Consider the following 26282-nt stretch of genomic DNA (forward strand, 5'->3'; position numbering starts at 1 on the left):
ATGACGTCCATTTATTTCTCATGAGCCTGGCTCCAGCCATGAGACGGCTGCCTTCAGACAGCCAGGCATGGATCAAAGTTAGGATGCAGGAGATGCTCCGTGAGCCAGAGTTTGGAGCTTCACATTCACAGCCGCCACATGTCAGCTCACATTATGTACAGCTGTGATGTGTTTGTCTATATATGTATAATACATGCACAATATATTTATTTTGATGTTACTTTGAGGTGAGTGTTGACAGCTTTGTTGATTGTTTTTATCATACGTGCTCCTGTTCTATAATTGAGAAAATGAAATCACTACATTTACTTTAGCATCAAGTCGTTTTTGCAGTGGAAGGGCAACATGGAAACTCTGTTTTTAATAACTATTTGACAAACGAAAGACAAACAGTGAACCTTGATGTTGTTTAACAATGTGCATCTTCAAATACAATGTAAGGCATAGGTGCCTTTAGGTGCCTTAGAACTTTATTTCTTCTTTCCTCTCCCATTAATTATCTCAAGACCCCTCAGATTTATCTGGTGACCAATGGAGGGGCCCGACCCCAAAGGTTGGGAACCAATGGACGAAACTAGCTAACTGTATATAAAGTAGTTGAAACTAGCTCCACCTCCAGCAGCTACAACAGTAACATGCTGCTCTAACACTGATGCTTCACTATTAATAATCTAATAATATATCAGTCAGAGGGACCAAACTTTAACTACATCAACCTGATAATACTTATGTACTTTTACAGGACTTTTACTTGTACTGGAATGTTTTTACATTGCTGTATTGGTACTTGTACTTAAGTAAAGGATCTGAATAATTCTTCCACCACTGTGTACAACTTAAACATTAAAGATTATAGCTAAATTAATATTTACACGTTCAGTTTAATAACTTCAAATGGGTTGAAGGAAAAGTCTGCACAGTTGATCAGTTAAGGGAGACCACAGCACACATGGTCATGGTGCCATGAGACTTGGCCAGCGGGTGAAATACCGGTGGAATGTATCTCGCACCCTCAGCACCCTCAGCACCCTCAGCTGATGCTGAACACATTCTCAGCAATGCATCGGGTTCTGGAGAGGCGGTAGTTGAATGCCTGGTGATCCTCCAGCAGGCATTTCCCAGGACAGGGATGGAGGAGAAAGGTTTTCATCAGGAAAGCCTCATCCACCACTATCACAAATGGCGTCGGTCCCAACTCAGTTGCTGAGGGGAATGGGCATGGTGCTGGTACACTCAAGGTACCAGCTTGAAGGGCCTGTCCCAGAGAGAAGATGGCGAAGATGCATCCATCACTGTTGCTGCCGGAACCTCCCACGTTGACAGCCAGAAACGGGTAGTCCACATCCACCAGAGTGATGAGGACCATAGAGAAGGTGCCCTTATAATTATAAAGATGGGAACCAGAATTAGCTGGTGCCTGACTTACAACATTCTTCCCATCAAGAGCACCAATACAATTTGGGAAATACCATTTTTCCTGGAACCTCCTGGCGGGGTTCCTCCAGGGCTCCTCAGTTGGGACTGGCATGTGGGTTTCCCTCATTTGTGCCCAGATGAAATCACAACATCAAGTGTCTTTCACCAAATCGGCCATGGTTGACACACCAAGACGACAATGATGGTTGTGAAAGAATCCCCAGTGCTGAAGAATCTGGGGGAGGTGGGAGGAGAAGGGTTAGTCTTTGCCTAATAAACAAAATCTAAGAAAACAATTTGATCCACATTCGTGCCAGTAGGTTATGGTTTTTTTAATTAATTGATATTGATAATTAAATATTCATAGGTGAATATTTAGCATTTTCGTGTCGTTTATTCATCCCGTCCCTGGTGTGTAAAGGCCTTAAGACTCTCTTTTTGATGAGCTTATGCTAAATAAAACAACACACAATTTGCACCAGGACAAATAAATACATAGTATGGCATCCAGATATCTGACTTAATGAATGATAGGTTGCAAAGAAAAAAAGAATTTAAAAAAATGAACAAAGGACCCTGGTAGAGACCCAGTAATGCCTGCCAGTCCTTCCATTGTACAGGCTTATGAATGATTAAGCTACTGTAGCAACAAGGGCAGATCATATTACAGACGCCATTTTGTTAGTTCCCTCCACAATCTTTCATATCACCACCAGTCATTTACCAGATTTATTCCAAACAGGATGATGGTGGTGTGTGTATTTATGTGTGTGTGTGTCTGTGTGTGGTGGGGGTGCAGGCAGGGTGGCATGCTCAGAGTTAATGCCACAAATTGTTGTTAGATGCAGGTCTCCCTCTGCCATGCGTTTTGGACAGGAAGGCAACGTGATTGGCTTTGTTCAGTCTTCCTGGCAGCCGACACCAGCTGACATCTGTTCCCTCCTAACCACTCAGACTTATCTCCATCAGGGAACACACACACACACACACACACACACACACTGACACACACACACACACATACATACACGTACAGGCAGGCACACACTGTCACACAGAACAGACACGTGCACACACCGATTCACACGGTCATACACACAACCATACTTGTGCTCATGAGGGAAAAATAAAAAGAACACACATACTGGAGACGCTCACACACACACACACACACACACACACACACACACACACTCACTTTTACACACGTGGGCTCATTTTGGGATGATGGAGAGTTCAGTGTGCCAGTTGTATGTGGGTAGCAAATAAGTACATACACATATGTATCAGATGCTAAAAAAAGTGATTGTACGAACAGATCACAGAATAAGACAACAAGCTATGTATACATGCACACACACTTTGTACATCTATATATATATATATATATATATATATATATATATATATGTATAATATAAAACATGCTTGCATTATTAGATGTACCAAATCTACACAGTTTTGAAATTATTAAGAAAAAACTACTGGCATTGGTTGGAAGAGAGGGGAGAAAGCGACTGATTTGTTTATGCATTCAGGGGTGATTGTAGCGGTGTTGCAAATCTTATTGCATTGCTAATTTATATTATTGGCGGCTGAGTCCCTGGCACGGAGGCCTGGGCGTATATCTTAGACATGTGGAATCTGAAGGCAGAGTGGCATGAGCACTCTCTGGGTAGAGGAATAAAGAATTTCAGTCAGTTTTGCCTCTCTTAAGCAAATAACCGTCTGCAAAACTGGCCGGTGTATAAAAGATGGCCTTTTTTCCCATCTGAGATGAGAGGATGCAAGAAAAAAAAAAAAAAAAAAAAAAAAAAGAAGAAGGGGAGATGGAGAAAAAAAAAAAAGGACAGAGGTCTGCGTGTGAGAGGGGGAGGCTGTTTGAAATTAGCCCTCCACTCTGGGGTCCTGGGAAATGAACGTGACACGTCCAGATTTGGTGTTTTTGTTGCAATTACCAGAAAACACCAGATGAATTCTTTGCAAGCCATGTGTGCCGGTTTGTGTATGCATGAGTGTGTGTGTGTGTGTGTGTGTGTGTGTGTGTAGTGAGCGTGTACACATATGGATGTGTGAGCATGGATGCTTGTGCCTGTATGTGTGTGTGTGTGCATGTTCATGTGTGTAGCTGTGTGTGTGAGCAGGTGGCAGGCATATTTGAAGATGACAGTAGGGGTCTGACCCATGCCAGGCCCAATAAAGCGGCCTTGTGATGGAGCTTATGTGACACACTATCCCTAGGGCTCTGAGGTCTTTCTCTCCCTCACACACATGTGCGCAACACACACACACACACACACACTCATACACACACACACACGCAGTGCTTCATTTCCCTAGTGGTGCTCCCTGTCAGATAGCAAAGGCAGCACTCTGATTACTGCGGGTACGTGTGAGGTCTGCGTGTGGTCTAATGACGACACGCTGTATGTACACTCAATGCTAAAGCTAAAGCTATTGATCCGTGTCGTCACCTCTGCATCTTATATACCAACTCATATTTCCAGCTGTAACAACCACCTACGTGTGTTTGGAAATGTTTTGAATGCTTGTAAAGTCGAGCGGAATCGCTTGGAGTCAGCCCGTGTTGTGCTTTGCGTCACGCTAAACTAGAAAACCACAGCAGAATACACAGAAGACTCAATGCACAATCTTAAGGTAATGAAATTTGAAAATGAAGTTTAACCAGACTCCTATTCTTGGTTTGGAGTTGGGTTTGAAGTTCAGAAATCATCCCCTCATGGTCATTTCCACAGATAATTAAAGTCACAGCTCATTTGATTGAGAGATTAGTTGCTAAATATGCAGTATTTTCTTTATATTACTTAATTACATTGTTAGGAGGTAAAAGAGCTTTCATCTGTCTGCACAAACATACACGCTAACCTCATGCTAACCTTTTCTAAATCCCTAATCTGCTCCGTTCTGTATTGAAAACCAGCAAATCCTTGATTTTATACTTTTATCCTAGCTTTTACAGCCTATAAACTACTTTGCAACACTGCTCTCTAGAACTCTAACCGGTTTAAAAATGGGCCTGTACTGAGTGTTAAACATACTGTCTGTGAATACAGCCATAAGGCTAACATGAGGAAGGGAAGTTAGAGTGGTACCATCACAGATCAGCTTGACAGTAATGCTGTGAGGCAGACACTGTGTCTCTGAGACAGATAAGAAAACAGGTTGGATGTAACCTGTCAGATAGACAAAAATCCATCTTCTTACAACTGGTACGTTCCCTCTGATGCTCTGTCTCACTGCCTTCCTCCGTCGTGCTGTTCGCGAGACTGTAAACCTTTCCGTATGTATTTCATCAGGCAAGGACAGAGGATTGGCTTTTTGTGAGCGTGTGGCTACAATAAATAGAGAGACCTTGACACGGTACAGGTGCATAAGGCAACTTCACACCTTGGCGGCTAAAATGGCAGCTGCAGGCAGAGAGGTAATTATCTGAGAACTGCTTTATTATCCAGAATATCTCTATAATGTAAGTAAACACACGCCAAGCAGGAATGCCAAAGGATCCCCTCCTGAAATTTTTCATTTTTCACTAAATGTTGCTGAAAACTTCCTGCTATTGATCTTTGCCAAAAACCAGAATGGCACTTAGGCTAAAGTGATATATCTGCACCGACTTCTTTGTTACACTTTTACCTATATGAGGCTCTGGTCACTACACACTGTATGTTTCCACTGAAATGGCCAACAATGTATTTCATGCTGGCTCCATATTTCAAGACAAAAACCTCACTTTGCAATACTGTAGTAGTCCTTATCAGTCTTCAATGTACTCTTTGTACAAGAGATAATACACGTGCAACACTTGTTTCACTTTTGAAATGAAGCATTTTTACATTCATACATTCTGGAGTAATAAACTTTTTTGTGGAAAACCCATATGATACATATGTTATTATCCAAAGCACAGTCTTTTTTTAAACTTCAGATTTCCTATACTTTCTTAAAATGGTTTTGTTTTTGTTGATTTCAAAGCTGCCTTGATCTGTTTTTATTTTTTCACAATGCAAGTACTGTAAGTAAGTGAAGTCCTCTGGAGGAAGTGAAGCAGCACGCGGTAGTAAGGGTTGGAAATGAGGTTTTAAGAGGAAGGAAGTAAGAAATGAAGGAAGGAAGGAACATTTTGTTCTGCTGAGCTGGCCTTTTAGATGCAGCTGCCAATTATTCCACATCTCATTTGCTGCCACAATCAGCCAGACTCAAAACAAGTGACCTGGTGTATTTGCACGCATTTTTTCAGCAGTGCAACTTGCTGGAAAACAAGTCCTGCAAGATAACATCAACTACTGACTGACTAAACTTTGGTGGCTGTATGTGTGTGGTATGCATGTGTGCATTGCTGTGCTATCATCTATTTTTGATGCTTAAAACATGACTTATGTGATTTCATACCTGAAGCTCAAGTGGAGTTGAGCGCAAGGTCTGATTTCTCCCCTCATTATCTCCAGTGTAATGTTTTGTGTCCTTGACTTTTGTTTATGGTGATGATTGGATTTTGCAGAGGGCGTATTATGCTTTCTCAGCTATTTATTTAATTTCAGTTTAAGTTACAAGTTGCACGTCAGTCTGTGGATGTTGGACACCGCATGTCTTGGGTTTAACATAACATGTGGCTTGGAGACTTTATGCATTTATACTTTATAGTTTGTCTCTGAATACGTCCAGAGAGGTAATTTAAAATAATGTTTCAAATTTAGCAAATCAATGTGGACAAGAGGTCTAAAGCTGTTAAGTCTATAGAGTTTCTTTCAGGAGATATGAGTGTAAGAATCTCATGTCAGCTAGATGAAGATCTGGCCTCATAATAACATTTACAGTTCAATATACATTATGTAAGGATGGAGATTTATGTACACATTATTTGTTACTTCTGCTAATTTGCCATTTGCTAATGTTGACACATTCATATGTACAGTTTTCAAAGGAGAGCAGCAATGTTGCCTTAATTGGCATGCAAATAAGTCATCCTCGCTTTATTTCCTGCTTCCTTGCTGTCCATTTCCATGTAGGAAAATATTCTTTAAAACCCTGCATTCATTTTCATAGAAAGTGTGGGGAGAGTAGAAAGAGAAACTAACACACAGAGAAAGAAAGGCACAATGGTGTAGCAATTTTAAGAGAAACACGTTCTATCTGCCTTGCCCCAGTTTGAATTACACCCTGGGTTTGCCTTTTTTGATTTCCATTTTGTGCATAAAGCTCATGCTCAGCATGTTTAAAGTTATATTATTAACATATCTCAAGAGAATTTTTACTCCTTCTTTTTTCTCCTCCTTTTTTCCTGAAGGATTATTTCCCTTTAATGCTTTGGGGTTCAGTAATTGGTAAGTGATCTTTAGAGTTAGCCTTGTACTCTCAGTATTAGTAATTTTAAATGTCAGTATTACCTAAAGAACTGCACTAAATCACGTTTTCACCTCAGCTCATATCACTTAAAAAGTGCTCAGGAAGGATGAAAATGAGAATCACACTTTGCAATGTCTGAAAAAAGCTCAAGGTGATAAAGTATAAATGTCTCTTGCTCTTTCTCCCTCTCTAAGCTCTCTCTGCGAAAAAAGTGTGAACTAACAAGCGTCCAGCAGCTTGTAACACAAAGGGCCATCTACACATGTTATTCAAGAGAAGCAGTGGAGTCTGGCCAGGCGCTGCCGTTAAAAAGAGTGAGCGAGAGGGGGAGAGTGAGTGAGCAATGCTGTATAGTGATTTGCCATTTATAATTGGCCTGCAATGGTAGATGGTGGCTGGCCAGGACTGCTTTTTTTTTTTTTTTTTTTTTTTAAACACAATCTGTGCCTGCGGTCGGGGCGATGCATCGCTAATGACAGAAAGCCAGAGTGGTGTGGAAGCACAACAGCGCCTGGTGGCTACAAGGCCAGCACTCACAAATATGTTCACAATCAGATGTCAGATAGATGGATAGATGATGTGTCATGGTAACAGATCATAAAATTGTGGGTACTTTCTATTTTTAAGTGCTTATTTTAACAAGTGAAAGATTGCGGCCAGCAGTCATGCACATTTAGTACAATATGTACATTGACAAATGCCACATTTTAAACCTTTATTTATTCACTGAAATCCGACTGAGCTCCTCGATCTTTCCCAGCAACAGTCTGGTTCATGACTCCAAAGACATTTTCACTGGAAGCTACCCATTAAAATACTGGAACAGCTGGAGGTAGAGGTCTGGGAAAACCTACTTGAAGCCGATGTGCATAAATACATTTTCCAAAAAAAGGGACCTGATCCGAAAGGGACCCGAGAACATTTAGAGCCAGTCTGAAAGACACCAGAGGATAATTAGTCCCAGTCCAAAATGTAGTCAACCCAAACAGACCCAAATACAGTGAGACAACATCAACAGTGGCAGAAGCATGATGCGCCACCAATTAATGAGCGACAATGGTTGAAAATAGAAGCAATACCGTGCAAGTTGTCCAAATTAAAAGACAGAATACACTGTTTGTCATTGCCCTATTGAGCTGCACATGCACTGTATATCTACAGGCACAACAATGGTTGTCCTCCCAAGAACAACAGAAGTATCCATCGTTTCAGCAAGTGCCTCAAAACGATGTACATTTATGTGACAAAGCCCTATGCCTGCTATTTAATAGTAATTATGACTGGAGCAAAGAAGGAAACAGGTAATTATAGAGCGGCAAAGTCTGCATAAGGAGGAGGTCAGGATGGATGGATGAGTCAACAAAACGATGGATTTTAAAATGGGAGATTGTTGTTCGTTTCCTATTTCCAACTGCAAATCAGCATATTTTTTTAAAACCATGACCACAATTGTCTCCTAACCTTAACCACCTGGTTATAATTTGAACCATGATGATGACAGTACACTAACCTCAACAAAGTACTTATTTGAAGCCAAACCATTATCTTTCCCTAAACCTAACCAAATGGTTTTTGTGCTAAACCTAACCAGACCTTAACCGTAAATTTGTCACATCATAAAACATATTTATTTTTCTGTTATTTGTAACAGTGTTGGAAGACAAGGCAAATGCTGATAACTGCTGGCAGGGGCGTCTTCAGAAAATTCTTCTGTGCTGGAGTGTATGGATGTATTTTTTCATCGAATTCAGAGGACTTGTTGCATGACTTGATAAGTCTCAGGCAAATGCTGTGGTTTGGGTTAAAATAACTAATTGCTTAAGGTGAGGGAATGATTGTGGTCATTATTAAAGGAAATCATGTCGAACTATTGACATCATGGATGAACAGCAGTCTCTAGAGGGGAACCCTGAGGGCTTTCTAGGCCTTCAGAGAAGGGTAAACATATTAGAATTTTAAATGTTATATTTAATCTCTTTCATTTAATGATTATTCTCTTCTAATTCTAATTTTAGCCTCATTTCCCCTGAAGTTTGCTTCAGAAATGAAAGAGTTACTGTCCTGAAACCATGAAAATAGAGTTACCCAATCAGTTTTTTATGTTGTTGTCTCTAGGCAGAGAAAAGGTTAGCTGGCTCACTCATTGGTTAGGACTTCTTAACCAGGACAGAAGGCCATAGCCCCCATAGCCGTGTGTGTTTTTTTAGAAAGTGAATTAACCAATCGCATTTTGATTTATCATGGGTGGGACCAAAAATCATCCACCTAGGCCCTCCTGAAGGCCAGCGCTACCATGCTTGTAGCTTCGCTCACCGCATATACTGTAGTTGTGTGTGGCATTTTATGTCCGTCATATCTTAATTCAGTGTTGTTGTTATTTACCCTTTCTGAGGCTTTTGCATGAATTTTATTTTATGAAAAAAAAATTGCCCCCTCGCAATTTTTAAACAGCCTCCTCAGTCACTTCATCCTGGTGCCGGGCCTGAGAGACACAAAGGCTATTTTGATATCCATTGACAAGAAAAATATATATTCTGGGTGGCCAGTTTTATATTTCCAGTTGTTATCTTTGCATGGTGTACATTTTGTCGGCCTAAATGATCTGTGTTTTTTTTTTGTGACTTGTTTACATTGAGTATAGAGAAGACGCCCAAGGTTAAAATGATTATTATGCCTATTCTTGTTTACCGTACGTCATGGTTAGTTAAAGTGTTACAGTCGCTTAGCCCTGTTGCTGCTTTTTTGGTGTGTGTTTGTGTGTGTTGTTTTTTTTGGGGATAAGTTTTTTGATGAGCTGAAGGCCCAACTCTAATAGTCACAATTTACCACTGGCAGTCTCCCATGTCAAAGTCAATATCGGTAGCAACGGACCCTACCTGTCCCTATCAGAATATGATCTGGGCCCAGCCTAATTCCTGCTTACTAGAAACTAAGTGGAGCCATGACCTCTAGTTGGTGATTGAGTACCTCATTCAAAGGCACGAGGGCAGCATCTGTTGAGGAACAAGTAAAGTGTTCCCTCACTTTTTCCACCCATTTCACCCAGTCAGTCAATGTGGAGCTTCCAATCAACAACCTTCCACATTATCTTCAGACTACACCCCACTCACACTACAGGGGAGGGACTCTCCAGGCAGAACAGAGCCCAGATGCCCTGCCATGGATAAGGTTTTTTTTTTTTTTTGATAAAGAGCCCCCTCCACCTTACCCCCATCTCCTCTCCTCCCCGATGCCTCCTCCATAAACAATGAAAAGTTAATGAAGAGGTAACTTAATGATGTAATGAATATGGCGGAGCCCAAGGTCAAAGCTGGCTACAGTCTGGGGCTGGGCACAAGACAGGGCCAGATGATAACACATGGTTTTATATGCCTCTCTGTCTCACACACACACACACACACACACACACACACACACACATGCACACACACTGTCTCGGTATGCACGTAGGTCTTAATATTATTTGTCAGCTGGCATTGAGAGAGCAATCCATGATTTTGAAGGGTTGCCTGCTGAAATATGCTTTGTAGCTTACATGTGTGCATCTTTTATGTGCATGTGTGTGTGTGTGGTGAAGGGCTGTACGTGTGTGTGTGTGTGTGTGTGTGTGTGTGTAACTGTGTGTAGGGATGGAAGGACAAGGGTGTTTGAAGTACTGCTGGTAGTAAAAGTAGAGGGGTGTTTATGCATGTTTTTAAGTTTTGCATTTGCAGCTGTGTGTGTGCATGTGTGTGTGTGTGTGTGTGTGTGACAGTACAGAGACTTGTTCTGATGTGGGAGCTGGTGATTAAAAATTGAAAAGGTTTGAATGACACAGTAGAGAGTTTGGCGGAGCCAGGTACGATCGATAGAGCTCTGGTGAATGGGCACTACCCCTACTTGTTGGACTGGAGAGCACTTGGGAATGTGTTTGTGTGTGTGCAAGGCAGAGAGAAAGCATGCGTGTGTGTGTGTGTGTGTGTGTGTGTGTGTGTGAGGGGGGTACGCGGGGTACGCTATGCCTTTAAATAGTCAGTGAGCCGATTACACTTTAAAAGACATTATTTTCCTCTCAGCACAGCACTTTTACTCTGAGTTTGTTTTAGACCACAGTGTTAGAAAATGTCTGGATTTGTCTATCAGACAGTGGCTGTTTGCTTTTGTGGTAGTAAAGAAAATGACAAACCAACACATCATGTTCATTAGGAAAAAGAAGCACACAAATAATCAAAAGAATACGGGGTAAGAACAGTATATAGTAGAGGGGAAGTTGAGGAGTTCTTAGCTTGCGGCTTACCCAGCAGCCAGGTGCTCTCTGTCTTCGATCTGTTTGGCCTCCGCGGGGCTAAAGAAGTGTCTACACCTCACTTTATCCCCTTATAGCCTCTCACACCACAACATATCGGGGAGGGGAGGAGGAGACAGAGGAAGGGCTGAATGGAGAGGATGGAGAGGAAAGGAAAGGCGAGGAAAGGAAGATGACAGCGAGAAGGGATTGAACCAGGAAGAGACAGAGATATCTTTCAATAATGCACACACTTATTTGAAAGCCACAGAGCCCTTTTTTTATAGTACAATAACATGCAAACTTTAATAGAAAGAATAGCAAAGAAAGAACACTGAAAATATAAATAATTATGACTAAGATCTTCAGTCTAGTGACCTAGCTTTGATAACTTTTACAGGCTTTATAATGTTCACTATTATCTATATCTTCACTTGGCTTTAGCCTGGTGTAAAATTGTATTTCTTTGGCTCTGCCCATTGTGCTCCACAAATGAGATTATTTCTGCATCCCTTGCAGCTCTGCCTCTGAGAAACTCTGTTACACTAAACCACGAATTGCTCACGTACGTCGGTTTATCTTGTCAGAGGATATGTGTAGGTGAAGCTCAGTGCTAGCCTGTTGCAGCTACACAGACGTCACACAGCTACAGCTGGTAGTCTAAAGGCCAGCATGGGTCACGCTGGTGGCTTTAAGAATCAAATGGTTTTGCAGATTTCTCTTTTCTCACTTGTATCCACGGGGAAAATAAGAATGTTTTTGCATGTGTGTTTCTCGTTATAATGATATCACCAAGCATTTAATGCAGTTCAGCTTCTTTTATTTTCGGTGGCAGCGTAACATCTTGTCTCCAACGCAGGCGTGATGCATATAGGCTAGATGGAAATATAGGGTTTTATATTTGTTGTTAGCTTTCAGCCAACTGGCGCCGTGATTTCAGCAATTAATGCTAACAAGGCTAACAGGCCATTTTAGATGATGCGTATGTGGAGGAGGGAAAAAAAAAAGATCTGCACCATTAAGCAGGGGCTCTCAATGTGGAGAAAAAATGGACAGCTCACTATTATACTATTCATTTTTAAAGAACTATCCATTACTCCTTAGATGTTAGTGCAATCTGAAAATGTGCAAAAAATGACTATATTTAACAGAGTTTTTTTCTGTCTCAACTGCTAAGACCCAAACTAAATTAAAAACAGCCATGAAGCTAAATCTTTTCATGTGGGGTACTTTTGGACAAATCATTTTAAATTAGGGCAGCATGTTCCAATAAGCATCTGGTATGGGATTGCTATGGAAAGTTTGCTAACATCAAAAGTTAAAAGATCATATTTTGTGTTTTTGTGTAAATGAGACATGAGGGACTACAGTGTGTCATACTTTTAACAAACCACAAGTCGGGCCAACAGCCACATTTAGCCAGCACTTAAACGCTGTTGTTCAAGAGATAATCACCATTACTGCTGCAAGGGAACTTTGTTATGGTTTGAGTTAATCAGGTATTGATTACTGTTTTTGGTTATCAGAAGGTGATTTTTTTTTTGTTGCTATTCTCCTCAAGGAGGTCAGAGTCAGGGTCTGACCTGTGACCTCCACGGGTCACAGGTCACAGGTCAGGGTCAGCTACACAAGAGGAACACTTAAAGCAGTCGGCTGCCTCTTAAACCACTGGAACCACACTGTTGAACTACACATATATTATTAAGTTTAAGTTTTATCTTCCATAAATGACTTTATATACAACTGTGTACTCTGCAGATTAAGCATTGCACCTCTATATCATTATCAGATTGTTTTAAAGAAAAGGATCACAATTATGGTTTTTAAATCCACTCCACTCATTCCGTTTTCTTGTCAAAATCTGGCGCCTACATTACCCACAATGACAGCTGACAGTCCAGGCACTTATGCTAGTAGTGGCTGATGTAACCTGGAGCTGCTAGCCTAAAGCCGAGGTGTTGAGCGGGCTACAGAGGTCTGGTTACCTCATTTCTTTCTACTACTGTACAGTGTGTTAACGTGTCAAAGCGAGTTGTTTGGCCTTCAGTCCTTAAGTCTTTTTCTGTGCGTACCTCAATTAGAATAGGCTGTGGAGTCTTTGTTCACAGCAGTGCCCGGAGCATCACTCACACTAACTCCCTTTTGAAATCCATTTGTTGGAGTGTCTTCTGGTTGCTCAGCAGGCTCCGGTGCAGCCATACTCTGTTCTCAACCTTTGTCACGAGTCATTCTCTCTTTTTCTCTCTCGCAGGTTTTTTTTTTTTCCTGTCAATCTTTGTGCTAAAAGCAGAATATACTAAACTTAGTATCTCCAAGGCAATCTGTGATGCATCTGATCTGCTGGACAGCATAATGCTTCATGTATACACTGTAAGATTTGATTTTTATTATAAGGGTGGATGCTTTATTATTCAATGATAAGAAAACGATCGAATATCAGCTGTGAGTGTTTTTATGAAGGTCAAAGAATAATCAAATTTATTTCATTTAATCAAAAAATATTTCAACGATGACTGTTGTGCACATCATGTGTATTATCACACAGGTTGCATTTTTGTTTTAAACCCCTTAATGTGCTCTGAATGTGGTTTTAATATGCATTTATGGTTTGTGTTTATGAGGGACACTTAAACTAAAAAGACCTTGCAGTGAAGATAAGATAAACATGCGCTTTATTGTCTGGTTTCAATATAAATTTGTCTCCCATCCAGTGTCTAACTCGGCAGTTGTAGTCACATACAAAGAACACCCGAGGCAAAGGAGAAGTGCAGGAATGTGTGGAAATGTAGCTGCTAATGTGCTGACAGCTTACACCATGTTGGCCATCCACACTTAAAACTCAAGTGTGGCTTCCTGTGTACCAAGTTATCAAATCAATTTCTTTATAAGGAAATGTTTGATTTTGCGAAACCACGACGGACCGGGATGCCGTTTTACCGTGTGATGTTCACCACAAGAGACTTACTCCACAAATAAGACGTTCACAAAATGCAGCAGCATGGTCGACACATGTGGGTTTTGATAGGTCGCCGGTATCGTACGGTTTGATCTTTTAAGTTGCGTCGACAGCCCGCGAGAAACGGCTGCGTATGTTGAGCGCCGTGTTAACTCCGGGTCGTTTTGACAAAGTGTAAACACTCAATCTCCCCATCAAATTCCATTAAACCCAGTGAGAACACAAACACACACTCCAAAAAGAAGCCCCCAAGCAGCGGCATTAAACAAGTGCTCTCATTTGGACATAAATAGTGTGATCTTGCTCTCATAAATCACGCTGAGATTGTACATTTGGCCCGGGCAAAGGCTTCAGGTTCGCACACCCCTTCTGTAAACAGGTTCTCCTTCAGCCTCTCACAACTTCAGTATGAGACGGTAGACGTGTGAGACTCTGTGTTTGTGTGTGTGTGTGTGTGTGTGTGTGCAAGGTTACCAGGCTTGATCCATTTTAAAAAGAGTCTTTCTGTAATCAAAAACAATAACCACTCAAAGCGTAAACTCTTCCAAAGCCCCCCCACTCCACACTCCCCCGCCCTTGCCTTGAAGTATGAAATAATATTCTGTGTGTGGGCCCTGGCCGAACGCTGAGAACGCAAACATTTCACAATAAAGTTGTTTAAATAAAGGCCTTGGCATAGATGGCTGGGAGATAGAGGACATGCTGCGTTAATTACAAGCGCCCGTTAAAATAAACCGCCGGTATAAAATATGACTCTCTCCCTCTCCCATTCTTGGGGATTTGAACCTATAAAATGTCAGCGAGGTGTGTACCTCAGATGTGCTGTTTGGAGACCAAACACAACAGCAGCCCTTCTGGTTGGAGATTGAAAAAGAGAGATAGACACAGAAAGAAAGAGAAAGAGGGAAAGGGGGGCCAGATCCGCAAAAAAACTCAACAGAGCTCTACAATCAACAAAGAAAGCAGTGTTTACTCTGCATTTAAAGACTTATGAATTCTTCTCGCCCCCGCCTTGCCGTTGCGTGGCATTAACCGAAAGGGAAAATAGCCCAGTTAAGCGCCCGGTTTATTATTCTTCAAACTCTTGTCTGAAAAGTAATATGCTTTAAAGGCACAGTAAATGTACTGGTGCTCTCCCCCTGCATCTGTTTCAGCCTTTCCCTTACCAAGCGGTATGTGTGTGTGTGTGTGTGTGTGTGTAAGTGAGTAAAGTTACATCGAAAAGGGAGATAGCGAGAGCAGAGAGAGAGAGAGAGAGAGCAGAGAGATGGATTATTTTTCCTGAAGCGTGGACTTAAGTTTCTGCTCTCTGCTGCTGGGTGGCCCACTCCTCTTTAGCCGTGTTAACATAAGAATAGAGGGGTGGCCGGGGGGGTAGGGGGTGAGGCAAGGGAAGGGGAGGGGAGGGGAGGAGGGGTGGGGTGGGGTAGCTGGGTAGCTGGTTTAAATTATTCTGCGCCTCCGCTGCTGCATAGCAGGAGCTGTTGTTATCCACTTAGAACATCAGACGATTTGTTCCTTCTCCCTCTCTCTTCTCTCCCTCTCTCAACCCTGTGGGCGTCTTTATTCAGGACCCTTTGTACCAGCGTTATGTTATAACGCCCGGCCCGGCCCGACCAGGGTGCACCTCGCTCCCTGCCACTTGTATGCTTCAGATAAATAAAAAAAAAGCTTTTAAAATGACTTGTGTTGCTTTGGAATATGCCTTTGCCCTGCAAAAGCTCCATATCTGATTTTAAACCTCTCAAAAAAAAAAAAAAGAAAAATTTGTTTTTTCTAGTTGAGCTGCAGGGTGATGAGTTTTACCTCCAACTGAGCTAAACTAGTCATCACCCCCCCCCCCCCCTTCCCCCCCTTCCCTCCCTTTTAAGTGGAAGATTCTGCCCCTGAGAGGATCACCTAAAAACCCCTAAATATTAAACGTTAACTTTCCGTACAGCAGGCTGTCATCCAAGCTCAGTGACGAGTGCTGTGACGCTTGCAGGCCCAGATGAGGAATGCAGTTATGAGGAGATGTTTGTATACATTCAGCCTGCGCCTTGGAAAGCAGCGATGGTGGTTGAGCACAGCTTAAAGACATCTGGATGCGATGAAATGCCATTTGTCTAAACAATCAAGAGTCTTACCAAAGCCACCCAACGTGCGCTGTGCTTTTAGTACATACTTGTGCAATGTGCTTCAACAAAAAAGTGTTATTGACAAATATTTCATTGCGACAGCCTCATGAGATCCCGAAACGAGATTTTTTTTTTTTTTTTTTTTTTTTTGTGCATCATTCCAGCTTTCAGCTGTAAACATAAAACATTAGTGATGGCTGTGTACTTGCGGATGGATGAGATGCAGTGAAGTTCATTTTGAAGGGTGTTGGGAGGGGGGGGGCGAGGGTTAGAAATAAAGAGACATAAAACCATGTTGGCATGTGATTATAAATAAGACCGAGGCAAATCAGTGAAATCGTAATCTAAACGCTTAAATTTAATGTTCATTTTTCTTGCTGAAAGGAAGGAAAACGGAGAATAATAACCACTCATATTTTGTGGTTGACCATCGCTGCAACAATGCATTCGAGACAGTTAAAATGAACTTGACTCACAAAATAGAATGTCAACATGTCTGCTCGCATTTCTGTGCAGGCTAAAGACACAAAGATAAACATCAAGACAGAGAAAGAGGCATCGTCTGTCAAAAGAAATGCCACACCTATAGATTTATTTTCTCCGTAATTCCTTTTAAACAAATGGTCTGGGCAGTCGTGGCAGCCAATGCTCTGACTATGCCAATGTTGTGTGTGTAAGAGTGTGTGTGTGTGTGTGTGTGTGTGTGTGTGTGTGTGTGAGGTGGTGGGAGTGGAGGGGGCAGGCAGACATGACTGGGATAATAAGCGTCATGGAATCTAATCAGATTTCTAAGAGGAATTGATTGTTGTGAGGCAGCCGGTGCAGGAGTGGGGTTGACAATAAGCTGAAATTTAAGTGTTAATTTTTATGCTAATCCTCTGGCATCTCTGTGTGATGCAATTTGGTCCAGCAGCCCCTCGACTTTGCGCCGCAGATATGAAATTGTCCCGCGCACAGAGAAAATGTCAGCTTGCCAGACCCTGAAAGCTTGTAATTTATTAGGTATGTTTCTATTAGTATGTGTCACAGTTGTTAGGGAGCCACATGCGCAGGCAGGCAGCCACACCACCTCGTTCTCTCCCTCCCTTCCCCTCTCTTTCTCTGTATCTCACTCTTTCTATCCCTCTACCCCAACTCTCCTCATTCTCCTTTCTCCATCTTTTTTTTTTTTTTTTCTAAAAGCATTGCCATCCACTTCTTTAGCGCACACACACACACACACACACACACAGACACAATGGCACACACCATGCTTGTTCTTAAGATGGTTTCGGCTCAGTGGCTGCTACACTGGGGCCTTAATGTATTATCATATATCGGGTGGTCCTTGCCCCCTGGACAAAAGGCTATTTAATACAATTTAATGACATTCCCAAGAATGAGAGATGGGGGGGGTGAGGGGGTTGGAGGGGTAGAAAGAGAGGGATAGAGTAAGAGAATAAAAGAGAGAAGGAGGGAGGAGGGGGGGAGGGAGGGAAGGGGGGAGAAGTGGAGGAAAAATGAAAGGCAGAGGCCCAGATGAAAATAGCATCTGTGTTTTTCATGGCTCACCCATGCAAACATTGCAGTGTAAAATGCGTGACTTTCCCTCCTCTTTCTCTCCGTGTGTCTCTGCCTCAGTGTCTCTCTCTCTCTCTCTACCTGCTGAATCAAATGTAGTCAAGGGCTTGATAGAGCTAAATATAAGCAGAGCTGAGAAATCACTTTGTATCTGGGCCTGACATCCCACCTAACCTGTTACGAGTCATGGGATAAGTACTCAGATATTCAGGTGCTTAAATAAAGGTTTTAATAACACAATGTCAAAATACTCTGTTATATGAGGGAAACACTTTCTCTGTGCCCATCCCTGTTTCCTAAAAATGACATTATATACTACAAATTTGCAAATATGTAAGAAAGACAGACTCAATGTTGTCCATTAACAGAGTATGGAAAGATTTTTTTTTTAAATGAATCTGCAAAACTGCTGCAAAAACAGGAATACAGCTAAACACTTGGGGAAGATTGTGGTTTTGGTTTGAATATCGCAATCTCTCTCTCTAACCTTTACCAAAGTAAACTTAACTACGCTCAGGTCACAGGACACAGAGCAGGGCCTCTGGTGTCAAGGTCCTGCACTTTGAGTGTGCTGTGTATGTAGCACTTTGTGGACAAACCCACACAGCAATTATGTTTCCTTCAAAATGTATCAAGCAAAACCAGCTAGTAAAAACTGAATTTTTTAGGAGACAGAGTTGCTGGGATCTGTGTTATTAAAACCCAATTGCCACTTTCAGCAACCAGCGGTGTTGCCAAATCAACCAGGACTGAAATCTCAGGGATTTTATCCTCAAAAGCATCCAAAGTAAAAGTATTCAGAAGGTTAGAATATTATATTTATTTTTCTATTGTAGCTGGTTGAGGGGGAGCTAATTTGAACTATTTAAATGTTGATCACATTTTGTAAGTTCATCATACATGTTGTATGAACAATCTAAATCTGCAGAGTAACTAGTAAACAAATATATCCAATGAATTTAGCAGATAGAAAAAGTATAAAACAATATATTCCTCTGAAAAGTGTAACAGAAGTACCTGTGTAAAGTGGACAAAAATGAAAATACTCAAGTGATGCAAAAGTACTTCAGAACTGTGCTTAAGTAGAGTAAGTAGAGTACTTTTCACTCCCTGTTACTGAACAAACTACTCAAATACAAAAAATTGCAATCACTCATGTCAGTGATGACATGAGAAAAGGACAGAAAAAAGAATCAGGGATACACGATGTGTTTTAAAAAGATTCTCCTCATTTTCGAGTTTTCAGTCAAGACACTACTTCCTCCTAGAATACAATTGTATTTTATTTTTAGTCTTTATGTTTAAACACTGCTGAAGTCGCTGCTGGTGTGTTGAGTGGTACTAGAAAGCCAGTCAAAACTGTACTCAGTGGGCCCAGAAAACACACTGAAAGGTTTGGATGCAATTCACATATAGGTCAATTAAATGCAACAACATCTGCTCTCTCCCTACCATTTGCATATAGCATTCATATGTTAATGATGTCCCTTGTTTTTTTTTTTTTTTTTTTCTGCATGTGTGTATGTGTGCATGTGTGTTTGTGTGTGCTGTTTGTTTCTCTCTGTGTATTTTTTTTTTCCTGTACTTCCTCCCCTCCTCCCAGTCTCTTTGTATCGCCAAACAAAAAGAGATGCAGAAAATTTGGATTCATACTTCCCCTTTTCGAAAAAACCAGATACGCCCGTCCTATTTTCACTTCCTCTCGCCTGACGATTAAAGGGGAGGTTAGACGAGTGCCACAGTTGTTCTATTGCTGTGCCCCTGATTTCGACAAGAAGCCCCTTTAACAGCAGAGAAGGCGAGGCCCTATCTCTTCCCCAAGCAGCTTAATGCCTTATAAATCAATGATGACACAGATGGACTAGCGATAATCTATTTAGAATGCCTCACAGCAAATATTGTTGTGCAGATGATTAGACAGCCAGTTATTTTAACTTAGACCCCTAAACTCGATCTTCCGCTTCTCATAATGCTCCTCACATTTACAGTGGTAATTTGGGATTTGACATTTTTGTTATTTGAAATAAATTTGTCAAAAAGAAGATGTTTTTACAAAATGCAATAGATGAAAAGTGAAATCAGGTTGTGGCAGAGAGTGTGTAGCTCCATGATTGTATGTGTGTGTGAGAAGGGGGAGTGTGTGTGTGTGTGTGTGTCTTGGGTGGCATGGGCAGCTTGAGGAACAAAAGACATGAAGAGGTGCTGGTGTCTGTGCCAAGGCCATAATGATAAGGCATGTTTCTTTAAAGAAGGGGGAGACAGACCTTTAGCAGAATTGTATCTCCGGGGCATTTGTGTGTGTGTGTGTGTGTGTGTGTGTGTGTGTGTTTTAGACAGTCTAGTGACACAAGGGGGGTTAATGGCAATCCAGGGTCTCTGCCCCTTTTCATGGTCGATGGGTCTCAATTTAGCGTGCGAGGGTGAAGAGGAGGAGGAGGAGGAGGAGGAGGAACGGGAGAAGAAGAAGAAGAGGAGGAGAAAAGAGCAGAGGAGGAGTGCGAAAATGAAGTGGAGGTTGTCAGACGTGGCAGCTGCTCGGAGGCCCTGATAAATATAAGCCCTTATTGATCGGTTGAAAATGAAAGATCCCCGAGTGGCGTGCAGTATTTAGCTTCTTGTCTGCCTCGCGTCAGCGGTGGCCTTGCCTTGGAGGGATAGATTTTCAGCTGTGCCTCCGGGCACTGCAGCGCGCCGGCTTTGATTTCATCTTTAACCTTTTTCGGCTGCGTTCCCTTGACCTCTGCAGCGTCGTTCGCTGAATTTGTTACATTTCCATCTTGATATCGAACCCCCCTCCCCCACCTTGTCTTCTTCTGCTCCTCCACCTATCACCCTCTTCTTCTTCTTCTTCATGCTGCAACCCCCTCTGTCCATCTTCCTCTTTGCCTCTTCGGGTCAGGTATTTCATTATCACCTCCTCTTCTAATCTTTCCCCTCCTCTGTTTCTCCCTCTAGGTGGCCATTCCAGTAAGCAGTAGTCAGTCAGGAGTGACAGCGAGAGGCCACTTGATCCTAACAGACAGGCTGCACTCCAGTATGCTGTTGGTGTGTTAAGGTAAGCTCACACACAGTTCGTACCTTTCCCTTTAGCCCTGTAGCAAAATGTCCCCAACTTGAGGATTTTCTACATTTCTCTAAAGCCTGTATGATACTTTCTACTCGCACTGTAAAGATAAAAGAACAACATGCACACATAGACTCACACACTCCAACTGTTCTTCATTCACTCACCATTTAGTCTTATCCCCAAAGGCACTCTGTCTTAAACCACACACACACACACACACACACACAGACACAGACAGACAGTCACACAGCTACATTGCACTGCTGCTATGTGCGCAGACAGAACTTGTAACAATCTGGATTGTGATAATCTATGATAATCATCCGCCACATGCCACCTAAAAACACACATGGGTGGCATTCAGCACCCACACTGGCACATTGCTTCAGTGCATCTCGCCTCCCTCTGCCGCTCTCTCCAATGTCACTACCTCCAGCGTCAATGTCACCACTATACTCCTTATTTCTCTTTTATGTATGAGGAGCTCGCACCGTAACGCACCACAAAGGGGGGAAAAAAGGAAGGAATCTTGAACAATTTATGTTTGGCATTAGTGTAATTGAATCCCCACTCGTATATCAAAGTAAAAAGAAAAAAAAAAAAAAAAAAGTTGCGAGGTGTGGGTGATATAAATGCGAGGTAGGGATCCATGAAAACACAGATCTGTCCCTCCCCTTTTCCTTGTCTTCTGAACAATGTCTCCCATCTCTTTTTTTATTCTCTCCCTCTCTCCCCTCCTTTAGCTAGATGGATGATAAATTCCCAGCCGGAGAGCCAGCAACAGCTGTTGGCAGACAGGCCTGATATGAGAATAGCAGCATAGGATGAGCAGGCATTAAAAATTAATATGCTATTTAGCCTAGGTGTATTTTAGGTATTTGACATTTTCATGTCCGGGACAGACTAAATTTATTCATAGTACAGAAAAAAAAAAAAAAAAAAAAAAATAAGAGGAGAGGAATGGGTGTGTGTGTGTGTGTGTGTGTGTGTGTGTGTGGGCGTGGGGGGGTGGGAGGGGGGTGAGGGGGGGAGAAAGGTGGATGCAGGGAACACTAAGTGAAGGCCATTCTGGTTTTATGGTCACCCTGGTTCACCTTGCCTCCCAACACAGCAATAAGCATGGGGGAGTTTGACTACACCTTATATGTCTGCTTCACAGTACAATATGACAAGGCTGGTAGTAATGATCACATTGCACACGAATGGAAACTGTTTTCCAGCAAAACTCCTTCACTTACTACTACTCATGGGTCTCATAGGTCTGGCTTAAAGTTTAGCGTATGTGCAAGCGGTGCTATAGCCAGGCAAACATCTAAATGTTGAACAGATGTTGATACAATACCTTGTACAAGTGCTGGAAACATGTGTACTCCTCTTTTTCTGCTCTCTGCACTGACTTTTATGACTTCTGATATTCACCTAAAACAAGATTCAAAACTGATTAATATTCTCTTTTCTGCTTATGTTTTATTTTTTTCATCAGAATCTTTTCCTTATTGATAAAATTTGAATATTTATCTCATTCTTGAACTCGGAAACAGCAGTTGGACAAGAAATTATCAGCGCAAAGTCCATTTACATTGTGTTTCTGATGCTTTCAGCCTTATATCATGGCCTTCCTCAGTGGATGGATTTGCTGAATTGATGTGGACATGTTTTGTCTGTTGTGTTGTCATGTGGCAAAGTAAGGTCATTTAGCCACTTGATAACAGGCTGTCGTACATTTTAATCCAAGTCCATCCTACATATAACCACCTGTTATCAGGTGAAATTCCATACTACTAAATGTGAGTAAATGAAACTAGTGATAAGATTTTCTCATCAAAGCTATATTTACATTCTAGTCAAAGTTGGTTTCTTTAAACCATGAACACAGTCTTTTTGTAAACTTAACCAAGTAGTTTTCATGCTTAAAAAAAAACAAACCGTAACCATAGAGGTGTCAGATCAGATATGGTCATATGAATATTTCCTGTGACAGCCCATTATTTTGGTCATGTCAACAGGAAACCCTGCATATAGAGACACTAGATCAGCAAAGACTAGACTAGGCAATGATAAACACTGTCTACATTTCCTTTTGGGTTGAACATTAAAAAAAAAAAACATAGACAACATAACATTACTAGTTTATAAGATGGCCTGTCAAATCTTTAGGAATGACGTGTTAGAGCCAAACTCCCGTCAAACTGTACATTTTAACATCAGGACATTGGGTTGACAATGATACTCAATACGCTAACAAATAAGACCACATTTGGAGTTAAAGATTCGGAACAGTTAGGCTTAGCTTTTCAACTTCAGAAGCACAATATACGTAAAAATGGAGTCACATGCTGATGAGGAGCACAAAAGAAATACTGTAAATGTAGAGTAGCATTTTCCAGTATTCTCATTTAACCAGATTAGAAACTTAAATACCAGCTTTGATTACAGACTGAAATACTCAGCAATGTAAACCATACATTCTGTTCAATTTTAAACATGATTAAATGCAATTCAGCTGCAGAATACACTGCACAAACAGAGATATCTTAGACGTTGGCAATAAGATGAAGCCGTACATGTATCTGTTGTATATGTTTTGTTCTGGAATCTCAGACTCTCTTTCCAAAGGCCTGAGATTAGGAAGCTGCTTTACTGCTACTGAGCTACTGTACTGCAGTTTAACACAAGACCCCTGGAGGTCCATGCAGGAAAAGTACAAGTCTCATGCAGAGCCTTGCTAGGACAGTCCTCTCTCTCTCTCTCTCTCTCTCTCTCTCTCTCTCTCTCTCTTTATTGCTCCATCCCTCCCTCTCTCCCTCTCCCTCCCTCCTTGGTGATTAATGGCTTATGCTACTCTAGTACATCTCTATATCCCTCCTCATCCCTCCCTCGCTAATCGTTGTGAAATCTTAGACATGGCCTGAACTTGGCCTCCTGGAGAAAAAGGGGGGGGTTGGGGGGGGTGGATTGGATTGGATGCGATTGGAGGGGTGCAAACTCCACCTGTTACAGCATTCATATCTTCTTTTTTTCCACTTTTGGCCTCTTCCTTGATATGACATCTCTTTTACAGTCTTCATATAGCCTTCAAATGGCACAGATTATTTTACCTTTTAACTTTTGAATTTTAACCAAATTTAGGTCAGTAAGTTGGGGGTAGGGGGGGGCGACACACTCTCTCCCTTCTGATGAAGACCATGAGATGCAGCTGAAAGCTCCCAGAAAAGCCAGTATGAAGAACTCGAGTAAAGATTGTTTTGTGAAAGCACTAACCCGAAAGCCAAGAATACATTTTCACATTCAAATATAAGTAACATTGATATTTGTAGCATCGCAGATACTTTCCAGGTAACAACTTATCCAAAAAGTCTCGTAGAAATGAAATAGTAGTGGAAAAGCTGGATTTACACCCATGTTATCACAACCACAGTGCATACACCTGTGTTCACTCAGCAACCAGCAGGTAGGACTATCACAACAGCGCATCAGTATCACTTCTCATTGTCTTATTTATACCCCTGGTTTAGCAATTACTCGTCTTCCACCCTTCTTTTCTCACTGTTTTCACCTCTTTGTCTGCTTATTATTTCACTATTATAATTATTTTATTCCCTTTACTTCCACTCTCGCCCTCCCTCCCGCCTCTTTCTCTCCATCTCCATTGCTTCCACACTCGGCAGCAACTTCCCGTCGCTGTACAGCACTGTACTGTACATACGCTGACTGTTATTACCTTGGGGAACGTTTAGCAGCTCCGTGTTTAACACTATAACCTCCGCTACATCAGCAGCGGCAACGAAGAGAAAAACCTGGGAGGTGGAAACCAGAGACGGCTCGTGTTAGGCAAGGAGCGTTCGACTGATCACCTCGATAGAGACGACAAGAGAGAGAGGAAGAAACAGACAGAGAGAGAGAGAGAGAGAGAGAGAGCATGTGACAAGGCTGCTTTATTCCACCCTATTGGATGATCAGTGATTCTTAAGGGGAGGGATAATTTCTTGCGATATCTCTCACTACAAAGTAAATAGAAATCAAAGCCTTCTTGCTCCAGAGACAGAGGCACTATATGAAAGAAACTATCTTAACAACCTCCTTCATTTCTGCTCTTTCTTCCTACTGTTCTACCCATTGATTTCACGTAACTGGTGTTAAGTGAAACTATTTGAGAGGCAATGGATCCACTTGACTTTCTGTCTCGGAGGCAGGCAGTGATTGGCTCCACATACAATTGAATAAAGCTTCTAGTAAATCCATCTTTGGTTGTACTTGTGTTTTTATTATCCCTAATTAAGTGATCAGACTTTGTTTGATATCCATTCAACAATTAAAAGTTAAATTGAGACATCAAGTTAGGTTTTTTTTTTTCCTGCGGTTTTCAGCGCGTCACAATGGCCAATGTGCCTTTCACTCCGCAGCCTCTTGGCAGATTACTGTCGCTCCCTATCATTCACATACCCCCACCCTCCCCTGACTAACATATTGTACACATCAACCAGTCCCCCCCCCCCCCCTCCTTCACATCCCCCACCTTACCCAGCATCCCCCTCTGCACCCTACTCGTTCCCCAGATCTCCCTGTCAGGGATCTGTGGGCGTTGATGTCTGTCTCAGGAGTTTTGGTGGCGTGGAGGGGGGGGAGTGCAGCTTGACACGTAGGAGGACTACCAAAGGAGTCAAAACTGAGTCCATGTCCATCAGTGTGTTTGTCCACATGCACAAGAGAAAAAGCACATGGACCAAACATTGATAGCAGCTCAGGGAGGGACAGGGAGGGACTGTCAGATGATTATTAAAAAAAATGAAAAAAAAAACATTTAAACAATGTTCAGGGGGGTTGGGTGCTCAGACAGGAGCTCACACACGGTCACACACATACATCCGCTCAGGGGTTTCTCTCTCCGTCCCAGGATATCATGTTGTAAATGATATATGGACTTGGCTGTCTCTCCACACCTCGCTCTTGTACGTGTGTGTGTTTAGGTTGACTTATCTAGATTCCACCCCTGATTCTGATTCTTCCTATTGCCCTCGCTATGGGCTGACCCGCCACTTCCCTGTGTGGGATAGACAGAGATGGATGAGCAGAGGAAAAAGTAAAAAAAAAAAAAAAAAAAAAAAAAAAAGGAGGTGCGTCATTCCACAATTCCACAAAAGGCTTAATGTGTTATCAAAGTAACTTCCAGCATATTAGCGACAAGAAGCCCCAACCCCCTCATATCCCCTCCCCCCCCCCCCCCTTCTCCCAACACCCACCGCCTCCCTCTCCTCCTTTGTGGCATTGCTCGCTCGCCCCGGCAAGCTTCCTGAATTAAACTGTCGGCTTCCTGTTCTTTTATATGCACGGCCACATCTGGGGCGCCCGCTCGCAGGGCCCCGCCGCTTAATAACAATCACCTTCCCTTTCACTCGGCCCTGATTGTTTCTAATTCGCCCTGACAGATAGTAGCTGACAAGCCGCCCGCGCCTCCCTTCCTCCGTGACCCGAGCTCACTCAGCACACTTATAAGGCCTGTCATTTTTAATATTTGATTTTCACTTCGTAAAAAGTTAT

General features: G+C 42.1%; 1 protein-coding gene across 1 annotated transcript in view; it reads left to right on the forward strand.

Moving 5' to 3' along the window:
• Positions 1-26282, forward strand: part of znf536 (zinc finger protein 536) — a 240092-nt gene that overhangs the window by 91390 nt on the left and 122420 nt on the right. Inside the window, exon 4 of the mRNA XM_042419451.1 lies at positions 20633-20732. The gene's annotated coding sequence lies outside the window, so the exon portion shown is untranslated. The remainder of the gene's footprint in view (positions 1-20632; positions 20733-26282) is intronic.

Source organism: Thunnus maccoyii, chromosome 1 (assembly GCF_910596095.1).
Source record: "Thunnus maccoyii chromosome 1, fThuMac1.1, whole genome shotgun sequence".
Classification (NCBI taxonomy): domain Eukaryota; kingdom Metazoa; phylum Chordata; class Actinopteri; order Scombriformes; family Scombridae; genus Thunnus; species Thunnus maccoyii.